Source organism: Trachypithecus francoisi, unplaced genomic scaffold (assembly GCF_009764315.1).
Source record: "Trachypithecus francoisi isolate TF-2019V2 unplaced genomic scaffold, Tfra_2.0 Contig01579, whole genome shotgun sequence".
Lineage (NCBI taxonomy): Eukaryota > Metazoa > Chordata > Mammalia > Primates > Cercopithecidae > Trachypithecus > Trachypithecus francoisi.
This window is the reverse complement of record NW_022681442.1, coordinates 14,119,173-14,142,522: the sequence shown is the minus strand read 5'-3', so window position 1 is coordinate 14,142,522 and position 23,350 is coordinate 14,119,173. Positions and strand designations below refer to the sequence as shown.

Sequence of the window (23,350 nt, the reverse complement as noted above, 5' to 3'; positions counted from 1 at the left end):
CTGTCAAGGAATATTGGCATCATGTAATTTTACTATTTAATATTTAGATCTAAAAAAGACATGTGAGGTACAATCATGAGATTATATAATATAGTTTTTAATGCTGAAGAAAAAAGGTTATTCATGTGTCCAACTTCTATATCATCTATCCTCAAAATCAGAATGTAAATCTGCCAACTTGTTTCAGGAGTAAGTTTGAGAACAGCTTTAACACTAACGAACATGTTGACTGTTACTCTATTACTTTACCTCCTTATGAAGATCATGAGATAGTAGTGAATACTGAAAAAGTGGATAAAACACATAAGAGAAATTAAAAAAACACTGTGTCTGCAGGTTAAAGACCTCAAGCAAATCATGTCCATACTCCACAAACTAGACTCACAAACAGAAGCCTGAACAAACTCGTGGTGAAAAATCAAACCAAAACAAACAAAAATAACCCCCTAAAATTTTAAGCTCTAAACAATTCTTAAATACTCTTAAAAGGAATGTTAAACTTAGTGCCTAACAACCTATTATCAAAAAGAAGGCAGTCCAAATACATACAGGATTCTTAAAACATAAAATACTAAGTTTAGGGAAAAAATGAGAATCTACATTCATTAAAGCTCTGCTGCCACCAACTGTTCAAAGAATAAACTACCTAAGGGCCTTTACTATCATGCAGAGAAAAGTGCACCAGCTAGTGTCCCCAAATTCCTGACAGGTATTAATCTTCAGAATTCAGGAATGAAAAAGCAAAATTCTCAGAAATTCTCCCCTGTAATCATAAGTTATTCCATATTTTTCACAGCACTTTAAAAATGCTTTTGGAAAGAGTAATAAAAAATTTAACAAAAATTAACTCAAAATGGGTCACAGACCTGAATATAAAAGCTAAAACTATAAAATCCTTAGAGGAAAACATAAAAGCAAATCTTCTTGACCTTGGACTAGGCAATGGTTTCTTAAATCCAACACCAAAAGCATAAGTACCAAAAGAAAAGTAGATAAATTGGACTTCACCAAAGTTAAAAATTTTTTAAAGTAAATGAAAAGACAACTCACAGAATGGGAAAAAATGTTTGCAAATCCAGTATTTGATAAGGGCCTAGTATCCAGAAAACATATGAATTCTTTACAGCTCAACAATAAAAAGACAAATAATGCAATTTTAAAATGGGCAAGAAATCCGAATAGGCACATCTCCAAAGATGCACAAATGGCCAATAAGCACATGAAAAGATGCTCAACATCATTAGCCACTGAAGAAGGGCAAATCAAAATGACTTTTTATCCATTAGATTGGCTATAATAAAAGAGACAATAACAAGTATTGGTGAGGATATGGAGAAATTAGAATCCTCATACATCATTGATGGGAATGTAAAACGATATAGTCACTTTGGAAAACAATTTGACAGTTACCTAAAAAATTAACACAGAGTTAACACATAGCTCAGTAATTTCACTCCTAGGTGTGTAAGCAAGAGAAATGAAAGCATATATTCACACAACATGCATGCAAATGTTCACAGCAGCATTATTCATACTTAATAGCCAAAAAGTGGAAACAAGCCAAATATCCATCAAATGATGAGTGGGAGAAATAAAATGTGTCATATCCATATAATGAAGTATTATTCTACAATAAATGAAAGGAAATATTAATACATGCTACATACACTATGAATGAACCTTGAAAAAATTCTAAGTGAAATAAGCCAGTCACAAAAGACTGCATATTGTATGATTCCATTCATATAAAATATCTTGAAAAGGCAAATTTATACAGACAAAGTTATTTAGGGTTGCAGGAGGAGTACTAGAAGAAAATGTGGATTACTGATAATGGATAAGGAATTTCTTTGAGGGGGATGAAAATATTCTAAAATTAAACTCTGACAGTGGTTATACAGTCCTGTAAATATATTAAAAGACAGTTACTTGTATACTTTAAATGGGTGAATTGCATGGTATATTAATTATATCTCAATAAAACAATTTAAAGAAAAAATAAGTGATCATAACAATAAATAATGAATCATTTTTCTGTGGAAAGGTTACATTTAAAGTTTCAAAGGTTTTAAAAAAAGATGTAATAATAAATGATTGGTTTATTATGGTTATAAGCCAATATATTGTGACAAGATTATAAACTTCAATAAAATGTAAAACTGCTCTTTATTTGATACAGATATTTGATAACAGAAAACATAAAAAGGGTACTTTAAAATCAAATAAATTCAAAAAAATTAATTGTGAAAAATAACCATATATATTAATAACATTCTTAACAACAAAAATTTAAAGCATACAAAGCATTATTTGCCCTATTCAAACTCTTCATTTTTGTTTTGTGACAGAATTTATCACAGAAAAAGTTTTTGTTTTGAATTGTTATTGATTCGTTCAATTGTAATGAGGATTTCCAAAATCATCTCCAGGTTAGGTGCACTAAACAAACATTATGGGAGGCCATTATACTGAGCTCCTGCACTAGATCCTAGTAAGAACAAACCAAATAAGAGGCCCAAACAGACTTATAACTGAATTTGTTGTAGTTTTGTCTTTTGACAGTTCTGGTGGCCCTATGAAGGGACATGAAGGAGATTTCTGATGACCCATGACCCAGAGACCTCTTGAGGAACATGGAAAAGGTGCTGCTCAGCTCGCTTTTGGGTCCTCTGTCTTCCTCAGGAAGCCCTGAAAATTGTTAAGTTTCTCACAAGCTTTGCTTTCTTTTGCCCTGAGTTCCCTGATCTCTGTGGTTTGGGGTTAATCTGTGCTGTGAGAAGGCACTTGACTTTTGGATTTGCAGTAGCTTAGGAGTCACTGGCAAGAGCTGCAGTTTTAAAGGTAACTGACAGTGGTTGAACTAAGTGGTTATTACTGCAGGGGGCACGAACTCTAGTTTTCAGAATTTGCAGTTATGTTGGTTCTATATTCTTCATTTTTCTTGTACACTCAGGTAATAGAGGCCTCAGGTGTCTGGTTCACAGAGAAATGGGAAAATCATTGGCTAGGTTGATCAGTGGAATGTCAGAGCCAAAGCCATAACCTGACTGGTGGACATGGGTGAGGCACATAAGAGCTATTAGAGCAACCCATCACTAAAAAATAAGACTACCATGAGAAGATAAGCGTGGTCAGGGAATGGGTCAGTTAATATAAAGTTGTCCAGGAGCCACAAGAAAATATCCATGCAATGAAGCACACTGTAGAAGCATTATAGGACTCAAACTCATGGCATATCCCTCTTAGGTTTTTATCTTGGCTCTGGGAGACCCAAGACTCAATGTAAAAATAGGATCCTTAATTTCTGAAGAGTTGAGTACTTGGCCTTCTGGCTACACCCGACTTTCACATGTATGAGTATTAAGCCTGAAAGCTGCATATACTTACAGAAGTGGCAAAATCTTATTAAAGATAATTCAGAATTACAATGGTCATATGAAGACCGTTCCAGAAGAACAAGACCGTTCATCTAAGAAATGTACTTGAATCCCAAGCCTCCCAATTAATTGGTAGAGAGAATGGGATTCTCCTTTTAATTGGTATTCAGAAGCCTTAAAGAAACAACAGGATTCAAAAATAACTTTTATAAAAGATTCACTGCAAAAAGTTAATGAAAAGCTAAAAATGCAAGATAATCCTCATATACCAAGGACAATAAGACTGGCCTGACTACTACTGCTCCCCTCTATCCTACTTTGCCTGGATATTAAGTCTACTAACCGTCTGAACTACATTTCTTTTCTGAAAGCGCAGTTAAACAGCTTTTTTTATAAAATAAAACACGCTGAAAATTCCAAAATGATCCCCCAGTAACTTATACTTCCTGGACAAAAGCATACAGAACTTTCTATATCGAGGGAAGAACTTCAAACTTTTTCTGAAGAATTCATGGTCTTAATTGGAACCTATGACCTGTTATTACTGACCTCTACCAACTAATACACTTTGTCGAAAGGGACCTGAGGAAGCACAAAAATGAATGTAAGAGGCAGAACAGTATTCTCCTGAGAATGGTATCAGTGGCCCAACAAGCCCTACCTGGATCTACTTACAGGTAAGGCAGAGCCCCCAAAACTGCAAATGACTTTCTGAAAGCCATTCCTAAAGTGTTTCCCCATTTGCACTATGTGGTCTATCACCCAGACCTACATGCTAAAGAAATATGAAGCTGTTACTGACTTGAAAATTCACTTGGAAGCCCTTTTGGTAAGGCATTCCAGCTTCCCCCAACTTGATGCAGGCTCATAAAAAAGACAAAAGACAGGCCGGGAGCAGTAGCTCTCACCTGTAATCCCAGCACTTTGGGAGGCCAAGACGGGTGGATCACTTGAGCCCAGGAGTTTGAGACCAGCCTGGCCAACGTGGTGAAACCCCGTCTCTACTAAAAATACAAAAATTAGCCGGCTGTGGTGGCGCACACCTGTAATCTAAGCCACTCAGGAGGCTGAGACAGGAGAACTGCTTGAATGTGGGAGGCTGAGGTTGCAGTGAGCCAAGATAGTCCAGCATGAGCAAGACTCCATCTCAAAAAAAAAAAAAAGACAAGAGGCTACAGGACTGAGCTACACTAGTAATCACAGCAGAACATTTCAAGAGGACCTTAGAGCAAAATAAGAAACAAATGACTTCCAAATTACGGCCTTTCAATTACAGGAGCTCCATGGCAACCAACAACCCAGAATGACCTTTGGGCCTGTCCGTAGGGTGCTTCTACAATAAAGGAATGCTACTGCAGCAGTTTCCAAAGAAACACTGCCACTTGTGCAAACAACCAAGACAGTATAAAAAGGGTTGCCCAAAAAAATTTCTAGGGAAGTCCCTAAGAACAAGCTTCTGAATTTTCTCCTAGGTTCATCTGTGTACTTCCTTGTAAAATTCTATAGTGAATTACTATAATTCGCCATCTACATTTCATCTACCTGACACACCTGAATCAGTCTAGGTTCTCCTAGAGAGTCTATTTTGAAAAGCCTGTCAGGGTAGGGCTAGAGTTCAGCGCCACTCTCTAGAGAGAAATCTCAAGAAAAAATCAGAGGAAAATGAAACAAATTGTTTTGGCAGATATATACTTTGTTCATCCAGATGAGACTTGGAGATATTCAGATTTAAAATGTAGTTCATCTGACAAATCGACCTCTAATAATAGGCAACATGCTCTAAGCTCATTCTTATAAAAATTTGCATTCTTTCTCCATGCCTTTGAGATAAAAAATTTCTATAATGTTTTACCTAAGAATCATTCCTTGGAAGTGCAAATTTAGGGCTGCCAGGTTAACAACTGCTTAGGGGAATGGAACAGGTAACTGAAAGACTGATAGTTTACAGGGGAAAAAAAAACCATGTGGAAATTATCAAATGAAAAAATTTGAAAGCTGCGGAATCTGCAAGAAACAAGCAATATGTGTTTTTGGTAAGAAAAGTTATAGAATTTTCTTGGAGGACTGATCTGTTCTTAATAGGAAATAGTGAAAGATTTTTCTTTGCTTTTTAAATAATTGGCCTAGGAAACAAAGATTTTGTGTTTTATCAAGATAATTGTTAGTGCTTCATGTTATCTTTTACTAGGTATTTAATTACTTGAGTCTTCTCAATATTAAAAGAGTTAAGTTTTTGTTGACAACTGTATAACCCGTACTTGTCTTTAAAATCTTTCTCAATTAAATACATAACAAGATCATATTTAGTTAAGGTTTAAACATTTCGATATTTTTGACAAACTTACCAAAATCAAATTCTAAATTAAGTCTCTTTGACCTTAATTTAATTTTGGAATTTCCTAGTTGGGCCCCTGAAAACCCAAAGACTATGTTTCTCACCTTGTGAAAGAGAGATAACTAACTGGGCTTATGTGATGAAATTATATGGGAAGCATTGTCAAATAATAAGTGATACTAAACCTTCTTTACATTATGTTAACGGGTATGTTACTGATATGAGTATTCCAAAATTTGTATGAGATTACTAGAAATCTAATAGTTATCAGTCATAATTTTTGATTATGTTAAATGTTACAATGCTATAGCAATAACCAAATTTCTTTGTCAATTGCTGATTATAATGAACTCTCATCAGATTTTTAGCCACGGCCATTCTAACTCTTGATCATCCACAGACAACGGTTTTGGCTCTTCCCTAAAAGCATGTGCAGTCAGTTACAGTCCAAAATTGCTTATTCGTCAAGATTCACTACAAGTACTTTGGAATACAAGTTTCTGATAACTTTAAGATCATACCATTGGCCTAGATAAGAATTTATAAAACTCTAATGAAGAAACTGATGGCTTCATGAAACTGCTAACCAAGATCTGGCAGAATAAGAATAAATTACACAGAACTGAATAAAGTGATGAGAATTTTTTAAATGATTTTTTAATTTTAAATATTGCTGATTCTTCAGTGTTTTGTTTTCCAGATTTAAAGAAACTGTTTTTTTCTTTTAATCTAAAACTTATAGTAGTGTGGTCAAGTTCACTTTTGTGAGCAAAATTTGAAACCTTTACTTTTTCATCCCATCTGATCCCTCCAGATTTTGGAAACTATTAGTGAGTATTCTTAATTTTATGGCAATATAATCATTTACATATGTTTCTTAAGAATCTGTTCTCCTTGTAAAAGGACACAGTTGGCAATGGTACCAAGCTTTGACTGGAATCTCGTATTTTCAGATATGACCAGACAACTTCAAGGAATTAAAGTTGACTTTATGGCACCATTAACACCTCTGTCACCCCTCTCCCCAACTGCCACCATGGAAAAACTGGTCTGGTACCTTGAATACAACAGCTCAGCTGGTGGTCTTATAGCGGGGTGAAGAATGTCGCTTCCTGACAGGCCCAGGAAACTCAGCATATTTTTGGGACCTCAAGAGACAGGAATTCACCATAATCTATTAAGTACTATAGGTGAAGTTTAATGGTGAGTCCTGGGTTTGGCTTCACAGCCTTCAGAGTCTTGTAAGTCTCATTTGAAATTACCCATAAAAAGTTTCAGAAAAGCAAACTTTTTTTTTTTTTTTGAGACAGAGTCTAGCTCTGTCACCCAAGCTGGAGTGCAGTGGTGCAATCTCAGCTCACTAGAACCTCCACCTCCTGGGTTCAAGCAATTCTTGTGCCTGAGCCTCCCAAGTAGCTGGGATTACAGGCACATGCCACCATGCCTGGCTAACTTTTTGTATTTTTAGTAGAGATGGGGTTCCACCATATTGGCCAGGCTGGTCTCAAACTCCTGGCCTCAAGCGATCTGCCCGCCTCAGCCTCCCAAAGTGCTGAGATTACAGGTGTGAGCCACCATGCCCAGCCAAAACTATGAAAAAAAAGCCACACTTTATCTGTTAGATTGTAGCTCAGTTCATTTGTAAGTTTTTATTATCTTCCTATAGACTGAACTAGATCCTGGATTCTTCTCGTTTCCTCCTGATATGGTTTGGCTCTGTCTCCCCACCCAAATCTCACCTTGACCTGTAATCCCTATAATCCCTATGTGTCCAGGGTGGGACCAGGTGAAGGTAATTGGATCGTGGGGATGGTTTCCTTCATGCTGTTCTTGTGATAATGAGTGAGACTCACGAGATGTGATGGTTTTATAAGTGTCTGGCATTTCCCCTGCTCGCACTCAATCTCTCTCCTGTCACCTTGTGAAGAAGGTGCCTGCTTCTTCTTCCCCTTCCGCCATGATTGTAAGTATCCTGAGGCCTCCCCAGCCATGCAGAACTGTCAGTCAATTAAACCTCTTTTCTTTATAAATTACCCAGTCTTGGGTATTTCTTTATAGCAGCATGAGAACGGACTAATAAACCTCCAATATTTGGCTCCATACAACTCTCCAACTAAGAATAGTAACTGCTCTGTTCTTTAATCCCTATATGGTGAAGCTAGACAAATCAATATAAATTTCAAGAGACAAGTTTCATACCTAATGTGTGGGCCACACAGAGTTCAGCAAATCATCCTATGCCATAACCAGAGACGTTACAACAGTGAACCAGGACAAGAAGTTGATAGTTTTGTGCTGTGGACAGCTTTTCCCAAGACTTCGGAACAAGCCTCCTTATCATAATGAGACTCTTACCTCTCTTAATGCCTTGCTTAAGCTTTCTTCTTTTACTTGGTGCAGGATAATGCTGTAATCAAAATTCCACAATCAAACAGCTTCTGTGGGTAACTTGATGAAGTGCTGGATCTGTTATGTCAAACCCAAATCTTTATATGACCTAAGAGATCCATTAATATACCTAGTGGTTACCTTTAGCAACATCTCTAATACAACTGCTTGTTCAAATTGAACTAGCGGTCCCTTGCATAGAGTTAGACTTCTAGAACCACTTGTTCTCACTCTTTGTTTTAAATTAGCACAGTCATAGAAAGCTGGATAATAGAATTTCTACCTACTAGCTGAACAAGGAGGAATCTGTGCAGTTGCAGACACTTCTTGTTACGCACAGATAAATACATCTGGTATTATAAAGATTGAGGTACAAAAAATTAACAAAAGGCGACTTGGTTAAAATGGGTAGACTTCTAATATAGCTCATTCTTTGATCCATCTGATTTGATTGGTTTGGTTCATGGGGACCTTGGTTAGGGAACATACTCCAAACTCTGCATACTATTCTTCTGATAGTAGTAGTCTCCCTATGCACTGTATTCTCTCAAATGCTTTGAATGTTTATATGCAGCCATCCGTCAAACATCAAATGCTCTCTCTTGGCTGGAACAACAAAAATTCAAAGAAATGAGTGACCATGAGGACACTGTAATCTATGAATGGCATGTTGAAACTGGCAATGCAGAATGATAGAAACTTCAAGTAGCACTAATGCCCTAAGTTTTGGTCAGACTCTCACCTAGGGGTACTAAAGGATCTCACCTAGGTGAGAGTGTGACCAAATGAGGGGAATTGTTAAACAAAAATTATGGGAGGCCAGTGTTTTGGACTAAGCTCCTGCATTAGGCCCTAACAAAACAGACCAAACCAAAATAGAGTCATTTTAATGCTAAATGTCATATAAGCAAATAGATTCCAAACAGACTAGTTTTTCCTGAAAATAGGTGATTCCAGTCTACCTGAGTTAGCATAAGTCAGTCCCCTGTGCTTTAACCTTTACCAAGAAGCAACTTATGTTAACCAATCAGGTTTTTTTTCTATTGTTCTGTTTCCTTGCTTCCACCTTACCAAACCTACTGTTCTTTCTGCCATTGTCCAGTGGGAGTTTTCATTCTATTTGCAGAACAGAGGCTGTCCTGATGCATGAAACATGAATAAAAGCCAATTCGATCTATAATTAAATGTTTATAATTGTCTTTTGACAGGTGTTAGGGTACACGTTGCTTCACGTATGTTTACTTTTTTCCATGAAAATATTTTGTCCAATTTTTCTGAATTTGGTTTTACCTTTGAAATGGATATGGCTTTTACTAATTCTGATTTTTAGATTACTTTTTTATTCCATCACAGAATTACGCAACATTCACATCTTCTCTTTACATTTCTTCTGTTGAAGTATATATAAAGAGCTGTAGCTTTAAGAGGATATTCAAATACTGGAAAACACCAACAAACATTATTATCACTCTAGTACAATCAGAGTGTCTCCTACAAAGGTTAGCTTCACTACAGAGAAGCATCTGTCAAATCTGCCAATTTAAGGATTTGTTTTGCTCCAAAACTTATTTCTTGGGAATAAAAAAAAAGGATTATTTCTTAGGATTAATATAAAGTATAATATGTGCACAAACTTAATTATTTTGTTTGCAAGAATGACTCCCATTACCAAAGTTATACTCAAGATTAACTGTTCAGAATGTGATTGTTTCTCTCCTACAAGTTCCAGATTTGGTTTCTGGGACCTAATTCCCTATGTCAGTGCTTCCAGTGCCTGCTTTTGACCTGACATCAATGAATTCCTTCAACCAGCAGTGTTTCTATGTTGACTGTCAAGCTTTAATTCTCAGAAGAATTACAATATTCCCCCCCCCCCGGCATTTTCCTGATTTTTTAAGATCATTCTTTTTTTTTTTTAGACACAGGGTCTTGCTCTGCTGCCCAGGCTAGAGCGCAGCAGTGTGATCACGGCTCACTGCCACCTTGACTTCCCAGGATTAAGCAATCCTCTCACCTCAGTCTCTGCAATAACTGGGACTACAGGCACAAGCCACCATGCCCAGTTAATTTTTTTTTTCTATGTTTTTGTAGAGAGAAGGTCTCACTATGTTGCATCAAACTCTCTTTACCAAAAAGTAACTTATGTTAACCAATCAGTCTTTTTTTTTTTCCTATTGTTCTGTTTCCTTGTTTCTACCTTACCAAACCCACAGTTTTGCCATTGCCCAGTGGGAGTTTTCATTCTATTTGCAGAACAGAAGCTATCTTAATTCATGAATCATGAATAAAAGCCAATTAGATCTATAATTAAATATAATCCTCCCTCCTCAGCCTCCCAAAGTGTTGGGATTATAGGGTGGGCCACAGCACCAGGCCTTGACTGATATCTCCTCTTGATATCTGAAAAACATGGAAATTTCTGAAGAAATGCCAGAAAGGAGTTTCCACTGGAAACGTGAGTACCAGCCAGTTAGATGAATATAGAAGACATTTGCTTTAGCTTAAGATGAACTATAATCTCTACATTTAAACAAAAGGGTCAATTTTCATTTCACATTTCTTACAGTTCAACCTTAAACAAAGACAGGCTTTCCATTCAAATTATATAATGACCAGAAGCAAGTAGTAACAATCACTGGCTAATAAATATTTTGCATAAATATAAACAATCAACATGTGTTAAATAAGCAAGAAATGAGTATAAATGTCTACTATTACTACTTCCAAAGGGAAGTCAGTACTACTAAACAAAAAAGCAAAAGAAATTGCCTTTTATCTCCTCTAAATTGCCTTCTATCTCCTGAAACAGCTATTACCTCTGTGAAATTTCTTACCAAGTTCAAAGTATTCTTTTAAAGGCAAAGGTATGCTGAAACCTTCCAGTAAGCACAAATACAAACACCACCTAGAAACATGTTAAGATTGTTTACGTGATTAACCCATTTATACCGGAGGCTGCAAAATTTTTTTGTGAAAAATCAGACCTTGGTGATGATGTTGAGCAGTAGGATATAAATAACTCCCACAAGCTTAGAGTTCCAATAATGGAAGACTAGGTATAAATGGATTAAAGATCAAACCACTGAGAAAAGGAAAGTAATTCCCAATGCTCCTGCTATAAGAAAGTCATTTCTACAAAGAAAAGTACAAAATGGTGGGGCGTGGTGGCTCGTGCCTGGAATCCCAGCACTTTAGGAGGCCAAAGTAAGTGAATACCTTGAGGCCAGGAATTCAAGACTAGCCTGGGCAACATGGCAAAACTCCGTCTCCACAAAAAATATAAAAAGGAGTTGGGCATGGTGGTGTATGCCTGTAGTCCCAGCTACTCGGGAGGCTGAGGTGGGAGGATTGCTTGAGCCTGGCAGGTGGAGGTTGCAGTGAGGCAAGACCAAGACATTGCACTCCAGTCTGGGTGACAGAATGAGACCCTATCTCAAGAAAGGAAGAGGGAGGGAGGGAAGGAAGGAACGAAAGAAGGGAGGGAGGGAGGGAGGGAGGGAAAAACCTGTTTTTTCTTTTTTTTTCCCCTTTGGTGACTAAACTAAATTTGAAAGGAAAACCCTGCACCTGAAGGGGATCAAATACCACTTCACCTGTTGTTAAAAGAGTCAGGCTTCGTTGACCTTTTATACCTGCTCACCTCCTCTCTATATTCCCCACCCTCCTCAGAAACATCCTCATGCAGAACTCAATTTTCCTCAAATTTCACGACTTCCAAATCTAATCTACAGTCTTCATTTTCCCCCTGCTACCTCTAAAACCCCAAGAGTTTGCAGAACACTCCTACAGGGAAATCTAACCACGCCTTACTACTTAAGATATGTAAAATCAAATTCATCTGCTTTTGAAATGAGTACCTCTGTTTTCCCCTCCAGTCCTTGAAGGCAACTGTGTCTTGTTCTTTCTATCCTACAACATGCAGAAAATAATCAGTACTTGCTGAGCAAATCAATGTCAATGGATACATAACCCTCCTACACTCAGATCCTTCAGTTCCTTTGCCTCCCCTGCCTATTAACTCAATCATATATTCAGTCACTCACTAAACCCTGTCCTACTTATCCCATGTGTCCCTTCCTTCCTGTTCCTATTAACACGTATCTATGAGGCATTTACCTCCTCACCTTTAACCCACAACACCTCTGAAATTTGTCTCTGGGGCTTCAATCTCTATATATACAATCTACTCCATAAATATGCAGATTTTTCTTAATATCACCTTCAATAACTTTTCTCTGATTAAAGGATCACCATTGTAACTTCTTTTGCCAGCAAATTTGGTCCTGAGACATCTATACTTCATTCAGACAAGACGTGGATAATACCTTACAATTTTAATTCTCTTTCATCTTACGGCTCTTTTTCCAATTACCTAAAATCTACAATCCATCTATCTTCCTGTATCTTATCCATGAAGTTTTCCACGGTAGTCTCAATTCAAAAATACTTCTTCCTTGCACTAAGTTTCTATACTACCTATCACTTAAGCCTCAATTCAAATTAGACAGCCTCATATAGTTGACTTATTTATGCATTTGTTTTTGTCTGTTAGTCCTAAGTACATTTTAAGTTTCTAGAGGGCAGACACTGAGCTCCAGATTTTTTGTATTCATCATAGTACTTAGACAAAATGCATTCAGTGTTGATGTTGGAATGACTAGTGGTAGTGTGGCGGAAGCAGTAGTGGTGGTGGTAGCAGCAGTAATAGTTAAAGCAGCTAACATTTACTGTAGGGACAATTCTAAGAGCTTTACATTTATTACTTCATTTAATTTTCACAATTACTCAAGGAAATAGGTAATATTATCCCTAATTTACACATTAGAAAACTGAACACAGAGAGGTTGAGTAACATGTCAGACATTACATAGCTAATAAATGAAAAGTCTGGATTATATAAGTTGAGACAAATGAGTTGAAAAAATTTTGACAGAAAGAGAAAATAAAGGCAGCTATTTTTTGGTTAAAATCATAAATGCTACCTGCAAATAAAATACATTAAAAGCACCGATTATCAAAGACACAATCCTCTTTTAAATTATTTTCTGACCACAGTTCATTTTTACTGAAGGTATTATAGGAGTGTGTAGCATACCAATACAGCATTTAAAACATTTTGGAGTACGGCATTTTAAAAAAGAGCACTGGTGTTATGTCAGCTGTATTCGTCCTTAGTTTTCTTACATTATTTTACAATTCAGACATCAGAAGAATTAAGGCACTATATCTGGTAATATGAAACAGTACTGGATGTATACAATTACAAAAGAAACAGGCTATTTTCCAGCATCACGACCTTAGAGAAAAGGATATGGGGAAGAAAAGAGAACCTACATAAACATAGGAGGGAGAAATTCCAAATTCGGAATCTTTTGAAAAAAGTCTGCATCTAGTTAAAAGCAACCTAATTATATGGAAGATTCTTTATATCTAAGAGAAATTTATAAAAACTAACGGAAAACATCACTCAACTTTTATTTAACTGCATACAGGATGTCAAGTAATTAATAAATGCAAACATAGTCTCAAAATTTTTACAGGAACCTGGTTCATCTGGTAGAGTTATGTCTAAATTTACATAGACTTACATAGCTTTAAAGACTTGGAGGAAATAAATGGTGCTGGGAAAACTGGCTAGCCATAAGTAGAAAGCTGAAACTGGATCCTTTCCTTACTCCTTATACAAAAACTAATTCAAGATGGATTAGAGACTTAAATGTTAGACCTAATACCATAAAAACCCTAGAAGAAAACCTAGGTAATACCATTTAGGACATAGGCATGGGCAAGGACTTCATGTCTAAAACACCAAAAGCAATGGCAACAAAAGCCAGAGTTGACAAATGGGATCTAATTAAACTAAAGAGCTTCTGCACAGCAAAAGAAACTACCATCAGAGTGAACAGGCAACCTACAGAATAGGAGAAAATTTTTGCAATCTACTCATCTGACAAAGGGCTAATATCCAGAACCTACAAAGAACTCAAACAAATTTACAAGAAACAAACAACCCACCCCATCAAAAAGTGGGCAAAGGATATGAACAGACATTTCTCAAAAGAAGACATGCATACAGCCAACAGACACATGAAAAAATGCTCGTCATCACTGGCCATCAGAGAAATGCAAATCAAAACCACAATGAGATACCATCTCACACCAGTTAGAATGGCAATCATTAAAAAGTCAGGAAACAACAGGTGCTGGAGAGGATGTGGAGAAACAGGAACACTTTTACAATGTTGGTGGGACTGTAAACTAGTTCAATCATTGTGGAAAACAATATGGCGATTCCTCAAGGATCTAGAATTAGAAATACCATATGACCCAGCCATCCCATTACTGGGTATATACCCAAAGGATTATAAATCATGCTGCTATAAAGACACATGCACACGTTATTCACAATAGCAAAAACTTGGAATCAGCCCAAATGTCCATCAGTGACAGACTGGATTAAGAAAATGTGGCACATATACACCATGGAATACTATGCAGCTATAAAAAAAGATGAGTTTGTGTCCTTTGTAGGGACATGGATGCAGCTGGAAACCATCATTCTCAGCAAACTATCCCAAGAACAGAAAACCAAACACCGCATGTTCTCACTCACAGGTGGGAACTGAACAATGAGATCACTTGGACTCGGGAAGGGGAACATCACACACCAGGACCTATTATGGGGAGGGGGGAGAGGGGAGGGATGGCATTGGGAGTTATACCTGATGTAAATGACGAGTTGATGGGTGCTGACGAGTTGATGGGTGCAGCACACCAACATGGCACAGGTATACATATGTAACAAACCTGCACGTTGTACACATGTACCCTAGAACTTAAAAGTATAATAATAAAAATAAAAAATAAAAAAAAAGACTTGGAGGAATAATATTCAGCAACAATTCCAAGTAATTCCTTCTGATTTTCAAAAGCATTCATTTTGAGTGCAACTTTTCCTTTATACAAATTTAAATGTCTTATGCTTGAGCTAATTTCCTCTTATCGCTACCTCCAAGAAAAAAAAAAACAAAACAAAACAGAACTTCAACCTTCAACTAAAAAATACTTCATTATATGCACTCTGCATCCCTGGATCTTTCTGAAAAGGTAATTTATTTTAAAAATAATGTGCTCCCCTAAAAAATGTTGAAAATTTCCAAAACCGACACTTCTAACATAAAAGTTTTCAGAACCAAAATAGTTTTTATTCTGTAAGTTTTTTTTTTTTGAGACGGAGTTCTACTCTTGTTGCCCAGGCTGGAGTGCAATGGCGCCATCTTGGCTCACGGCAACCTCCGCCTTCTGGGTTCAAGTGATTATCCCGCCTCAGCCTCCCGATTAACTGGAATTACAGGCATGCGCCACCACGCCCGGCTCAGTTTTGTATTTTTAGTAGAGACCGGGTTTCTCCATGTTGATCAGGCTGGTCTCAACTCCCGACATCAGGTGATCTGCCCACCTCGGCCTCCCAAAGTGCTGGGATTACAGGCGTGAATCACCGCGCCTGGCCTCTGTAAGGTTTTTTTGAAAAAGGATATGGGCCAGGTGTGGTGGCTCACGCCTGTAATCCCAGCACTTTGTGGGGCCAACACAGGCAGATCACTTGAGGTCAGGAGTTTGAGACCAGCCTGGCCAACAAGATGAAACCCTCGTCTCTACTAAAAATACAAAAATTAGGTGGGTGTGGTGGCCGGTGCCTGTAATCCCAGCTATTTGAGAAGCTGAGGCAGGGGAATCACTTGAACTCGGGAGGCAGAGGTTGTGGTGGGCGGAGATTGCACCATTGCACTCCAGCCTGGGCAGCAGGGCGGACTCTGTCTCAAAAAAAAAAAAGGATATGGAGGCAGAATAAGATAACAGAAAAACTGAGGAACTCTGGAGTTAGACAAAACTAGATTCAAATTCCAGTGGTACTGAGCAAGTAACTTGTGGATCTCAGTTCATCCATAAAATGGATATAATAACACTAATCTTGTAAAGATGCTCTGAGAGCTGGAAATAATAAATGCAGTAACGTACCTACATATTGCAGATAATAAATAAGTACAACTAATAATACAATTATTTGTAGAGCCATGCCCCAAATATCTTCAGATTTAGCTATTTTTCCTTAAAAAAATGTCAAAACATTAAAATAAAGGCAGGTAATAAAAGAAGCACCCACATACTAACTACTCAGGAGAAAAGCAAATATTATTATTTAGCCTTATTTGCTTCAGATGGATTTTTTTAAAGTTATACTCAAGCCAAAATAACAAAATAAATTTAATCAAACTCAATGCTAAAATAAACGGGATTCACAGAAAATGCAAACTGGAAATATTTTGAAGTTATAACTCCTAAAACAGCTCCTCTTGTAAATGAATTTCAAAGTTCATAATATTAACAGCCTTCCCTAGAGAACTAAACATTTCACTTTAAAATATGAACATAATGCTATTTAAAGGATTAATTCCCTATTTCTCTCTTCTGTCAAACTTCTACCTTGAAAATGCTTCACACCTAATATGTTAATCAAGACCAGGTGACAACACTAAAAAAGAATTTAATCACACAATTAAATGATTTTCTTTGCCTTAAAAGATCAATGTAAAACTATGTATTTTGGGTTCTAGAATGATGTCAAGAGTGGTGGCACCGTTCTAAGTCTCCCCAAAACCCCCCCATAAAAGGACAAAAAGCAATGAGGAAAACAAAAGCAAAATTCAACAACATGTACAACAAAATGAGGTGGCCAACATTTTAACAGTAGTGAAGTAGTCACTCAAATTCTTCCACAGATTGTAATTATAAAAACTGGATAAAAAAATTTTTTAAATCACATTTAAAGACAATGAAAACCTTCCAAATGTAGACAGAAGCCTGCTTTGAGTTTAATATTTCAATTATCAAAAAACTGCAGCTGCAGGCAGGGCACAGGGTTTCATGCCTGTAATCCCAACACTTTGGGAGGTTGAGGCGGGTGGGCTGCTTCAACCCAGGAATTTGTGACTAGCCTAAGCAACAGGATGAAACCCTTTCTCTACTAAAAATACAAAAAATTAGCCAGGTGTTGGTGGCACATGCCTGTGGTCCCAGCTACTTGGGAGGCTGAGGCAGGAGGATCGCTTGAGCCCAGGAGGTCAAGGCTGTGGTGAGGCATGATCATGTAACTGCACTCCAGCCTGGGTGACAAAGGAAGACCCTGTCTCAAAACAAAACAAAACAGACTCCTGATGTGCTCAGATGTTAGAATTTAACAGATCGAGGCTGCAATGCAGCAATTATACATATATATAAAAACTGACAGAACATTTGTTCAAAGAATTAAAGGAAAACATAATGAGTGAACAGATAGGAAATATCAACATAGAAATGAGAACCATACAAAACAGAAATTCTAGAGCCAAAAAGTATAATGAATAAGATTAAAAATTCACTAGATGAGCTCAACAGAAAACTGGAGATAGAAGACTCAGTGAACTTGAAATTAGATCACGTGAATTACTCAATCCAAAGTATACAGAGAAAAAGAATTTAAAGAAACAAATAAACAAGCAAACAAACCAAACCTCAGGGGACCTATGGGAAAATGAAACAGCCCAACATAACATGTAATCTAGAATAAGAGAGGTGGAAAAAAAGGCCAAAACAAATGAAAAAATAAGAATAGCCCAAGCCCCCAAATTTGGTTGCAAACACTAATTTGTATGTCCAAGAAGCTAACTGAAATGGAAGCAGGAAAAAACACAAAGAAAGCTCCCCTAGACATGGTCCAAGTGCTGATAGCCAAACATAAAGTAAAACGTTGGAAAGCAGCCAGAGAAAAACAACATGTTACATATGGAGGAAGAATAAAACAAGTTGCTCATCAGAATATGGGATTGACATAGCCAAAGTGCTGAAGGAACAGATGAAAGGAAAGTAAATTTCCAGGTAAGCAAAAAATGAGACAATTTGTAGCCAGCAGACCTACATAACAAGAAGTGCTAAAGGAAGTTCTGCAGGGTAAAGGGAAGGAATGCCAGATGACAATTTTGATACAAAAGAAGAAATAAAGGGCAACAGAAATGGTAAATATACAGTAAATGTAAAAACAACCCACCACTACCAAAATTTGTTTTTCTTTTAATTTCTTTAAAGGACAGGTAACAGTTTAAGGCAAAAATAACACCACTGATGGTTTAATAACCTATATACCATCTGTATTATCTTTTTGTATAGTTCTGGGTTTGGAGAAGCATGTTAATACTCTACATATTTAAAAGCAAAAATCAGGAAGGATGAAGAAAAGTAGGAGTGGGGGGAGACTAAATCTGAAACAAATAAACCCAACTATATTTTAAATGAACACCATAATCACACCAAAAAGGAAAAACGAAATCTAAATAATTTAAGAACACAGTACTTGACCTCACATTCCCTCAATCTTGGGCAGCGTCAGGGAGAATTACAAAGGAATCCTGAACTCCTTGTAGTATGTTTTTTGTACTTGTATGAACAACGCAATTCTGAAACTAATAAGATTATTATAGGATTGAGCAAATGAATAAAAGTGCTGATGTTGCTGAGTGCCATGAAGTAAGAATTGGGGGAAGAACCAAAGCAAGGAATAATTCCATAAGGATGAACTAGAATTGGAGGTACAGGTTTGAGCATTCTTTATCCAAAATGCTAAAGGATAAACACTCCTTTATCCAGGAGTGTTTCAGATTTTGGAATATTTGCTTATATTTAATGAGATATCTTGAAGATGAGACCCAAGTCTAAACACAAAATTAACTTGTTTCATATACACTTTATAGCCTGAAGGTAATTTTATACAAAAATATTGTTTCCCACATGAAACCAAGTTTGTGTACAGTGAACCATCAGAAAGCAAAGGTGTCAGCTGTGTATTTTCCACTTGTGGCATCACATCAGCACTGAAAAACACTCAGATTCTGGAGCATTTTGGAGTTCAAATTTTTCAGATCAAGATTGCTCAACCTGTATTGGGTGAACTCATGACTTCTAAATTACTTGTGTGTATGCATGTATAAGTACTGATACATGAATGTATTTCCTAACTGTCCTCTGAAGAGGTCTATGAATATATAAAGTAGCAATAAACACACCCAACATTCAGATCTTGGTTTCTATTAATAATACCATCCTTTACTAAAATGAACTAGGCAGCTAGTCATGGTGGTACATGCCTGTAGTCTCAGCTAAAAAGCTAAAAATAAAAAGAATTGGGGTTCTTTGGAAAAATAGTTGGTTCTGGGACCGTGCCAGAGAAGACAGAAGATAAATGCAGAACAGCTTGTTAAATCAGAAAATAATGAAGTCTCAAGAAAAAGAAAAAAAAAAGATGGGGTCACATCACACACAGGATCCATCTTGAGGGGGTTCCTATTGGCCAAATCTGAGACAATTTAGACACCAAAATAATTAAGGACAGTAAAGAATTATAACCATTGAGAAGGTGACAATAAACTAAGAATAAGGGAAGACTCTTGGTAACAGAATAGAATGTCAACTGCTGTGGTTTTCTGTATTTGTGTTATATTTAACATTTAAAATTAAAAAAAAAAAAGATGTAATTTTGAAATCCAGTGAGACAAAACACCCTAGAAGCTGTTGAGAAAATATAGGCTTTACAACAGCATGAGTGTAACTCAGTAAAGAAATAACCTTAATTAGAATCTCCTTCTACTTATAATAAGTACAAGCTAGACTAAATGTACTGCTTTGGAGTATAGTACTCTCACATACAACAAAATTTTATAGCCCTTGCCTTCACTGACTATAATCTTATTTGTTTTTTTAAATTGTAACTGGTTGATAATATTAGCTCCCAAAAAAGTATTCACTACATTATTCAATGTCTTTTACATAAAGATCCGTGAAAAATCCCTCTTAGAATTTGGAGTCAGAATTTTTCTCCTAAAGAACATGCACAGTTTATCAGAAAATAAGACCTAAGTGTATGTGAGGTGATGCATACGTTAATTAGCTTGATTTAGCCATTTTACAATGTATGCATATTTTCAAAATACGTATATTTTGTAAACTTTTAAGTTTTTAAAACAAATCAATTGTTTAAGAAATGAAAGTAAGATCTGGCCAGGGGCGGTGGCTCACGCCTGTAATCCCAGCACTTTCAGAGGCCGAAGTGGGCGGATCACGAGGTCAGGAGATTGAGGCCATCCTGGCTAACACGGTGAAACCCCTTCTCTACTAAAAATACAAAGAATTAGCCAGGCATGGTGGCGGGCGCCTGTAGTCCCAGCTACTTGGGAGGCTGAGGCAGAAGAACGGCATGAACCCAGGAGGCGGAGCTTGCAGTGAGCCAAGACTGTGCCACTGCACTCCAGCCTGGGCTACAGTGAGACTCCATCTCAAAAAAAAAAAAAAAAAAAAAAAGAAAAGAAAGATCTAACTAATCCATCAAGTTTCCTTTCTCGCCTTAGCTGCCAGAAAATTGATCTCTTTTCCATGTTTTTGATCTAATATATCTTCTGCTTAAATACACATGGTTACATGTTTTCTTTGCAAAATACCTCAAGTATCTTCTATCCTTTAAGATATCAGATAGACTATAAATTATAAATGTACAAAGAATCATCTTAACAATATGATTGCAATACTAATGTGAAATAATTTCACCTAATAGCAGTACCACAAACACCCACTGCATTCATCTGTGGTTAAAAAAATCAGCTTTCATCAACTCAAAAAAACACAAGATTGTTCAGAATGATTGCTTTTTAAAAAATACTTGACAAAAGCAAAATGTGAAAACCAATGTTTACACATAATACTGCCTTTCCACCCTCAAGCTATTGCTTGGGAAATGCAAAACAGTATTTCAGATAATTAGGAAAGAACCTCCCTTTACAATATAAGACCTTTTTAAAATAATAAAATTCAAATTCCAATTCTCACAAACAAATATGCAAGAAACAAATGCCGTTGTTTAAATATTTTTTCTTCACAGACACTGCAATGATTATCTTGAGACATAATAATAGAAGCTACATCTACTGTAGGCGTCCTATGTGGTAGGCACTGTGGGTAGTTACCTATCTCTGATTACCATTACCAGCAAGATAGCTCCCTTGCCCATTTTACAGATGTGTAACTTGCCTAGTGACACTACATAAGGGCATATGATATGGTTAGACTGAATTCAGTGCTTTCTATAACTCAAAAGTCTATGTTATTCCACTTTAAATGAAGTAATAAGCATTTTTTTGGGTCCTTTTTCCGAAAAGAAAGTACTGTTATGTGTGCTTTCATTTTCTCTAGCGCTTCTTTTTGCTTCAGGAATTAGAATAAAACACACAAGCTGAATTTATATTCAAATGAGATTAACAATTGAAATAAAAATGCTTAGGTTACAGTAATATGTTCTCTTTAGTTTGAATCCTATAAACTTAAAATCTACCTGAACAGGGTTTTCTGTTTTTATACTAAGAAAAAAGTTTACAAGAAAAACAATAATGTAAGTTTTTAACGGAATGTTAGGACTTAATACGAAGACAAAAAAGCAGGAATGAGTTGAGACTTATTCTCTCCTTCATAAACAAACAATCCTTAAACTATGTAAACAATAACACAGCACCACAACACTGAGAAACTTTTACATGCTTGGATTTGTAAAAATGGTGCAAGGAAATCTCTTTAGTGTACTTGTTCCCGAGATGAATCTATCACTTGGGGAAAGGTGCTGGCTATATAACCTAAGCCGATAGTTATATAACTTAAGAACAGACATTAAAAAAACTATTTTTCCATGTTTTTCCCTTCAGCCTAATTATGTACTCTCTAAAAATACTGGACCTTAATTTTTGACCAGGTGATAAGTAAAACAACATAAACAAGTTTATAGGGAATAGTTGGGCTATCACCTTGACCCCTGTCCATCATCATCAACCCAGTTCCTTCCCTGTATACCCTATAAAACTTCTTATTGGTTCCTCACTTATCCTTTCAGAGATTTATTACACAGTTCCTTATTAAAATAAAGTTGGTTACAGGTACTTCACACATTCTAATGCTTTTCTTTTCATTTATCTCAGTTTAACATGACCTAAAGAATGTCTGGCTATACTTTTTCAATGCCTTACATGCAGTCTTTGATTCCTGTAGCAACGCTTGAAGTGAGCAGTACTGCAGGTAAAGCAAAAATGTGGTGAGCAAAGCTGACACCAAAGCTAGTGGTTAAATAGCTACAAGCTAACAGACATATAATCAATACCTAACCTTACCAGCAACATTAAAACAAATGAATTAGCATTTTCTAAATACCTAGCATAGTACCTATTATATCTATTTTACTATACAGTGCAGTTCCTTTTACAAAATAGACAACATATTTAGCCTTTTTTTTTACTTTTTTAAAAAAAGGGATTTTTTGTCTACCAGGCTTTCTAACATAATGATACACAATCCTGAGTCACCCTGTACTTAACAACAATAACAAAAAAGATTAAGTATATTATTAGTATATTCAAAACTAACCTATTACCAAGGATACAAATATATTAGATATAAAATATAACCTGTGTTCTCAAGTACTTAATTGTATTATGGGTTGGAAATAAAAATAAAAGTCATACGTACCAAGTAAGTGGTACAAACAAGTGTCATAAAAATGTAGCCCGAGGATAGTATACTTGTACTTGGAATGATCAGGAGAGACATTAAGGTAGCCTTTGAGCCAAACCAAGAAAGGTTGGCTTCATGGAGCAGAGAAGGGGGCCAAGAAAGCAGCAGCTAGTCAACGTAATGGGCTTGGTGCTTTAAAATATTTAAGTAGAGAATGGCAAACTACAGCTCATGGTCTAAATTCAGTCCACTGCCTGTTTTGTATAACCTGTGGGCTACCAGTGGTTTTTATGTTTTTAAATGGTTGAAAAGTATCAAAAGAATATTTTATACCATATGAAAATTACGAAATTCATATACAAAGTTTTACTGGCACACAGCCACATTCATTCATTTACACATTATCAGTGACTGCTTCTGTACTGCAAGGCAGAGCTGTATAGTTGCAACAGAGACCATGTGAATCACAGCCTCAAATGTACTATCTAGCCCCTTAGAGAAAAAGTCTGCCAACACCTTGCCTTGGGAAGGCCTATGTAGCTGAAGCACTATGAATGAGGGGCTGGGTGGAGGATGGTGAGACTGAAGCTAGAGAGCTAAGAGGAACCTGTGTGTCATGGTGAGGATTTGGGTTCACATCCTAAGAGTAATGAGGAAGCGGTTAAAGAGTTTTAGG

At 36.6% G+C, this 23,350-nt stretch overlaps 1 protein-coding gene across 2 annotated transcripts in view; it reads right to left on the bottom strand.

Moving 5' to 3' along the window:
• The window catches only part of PDZD8 (PDZ domain containing 8), a 106,409-nt gene that overhangs the window by 45,767 nt on the left and 37,292 nt on the right, over positions 1–23,350 (bottom strand). The gene's annotated exons all lie outside the window — the stretch shown is intronic.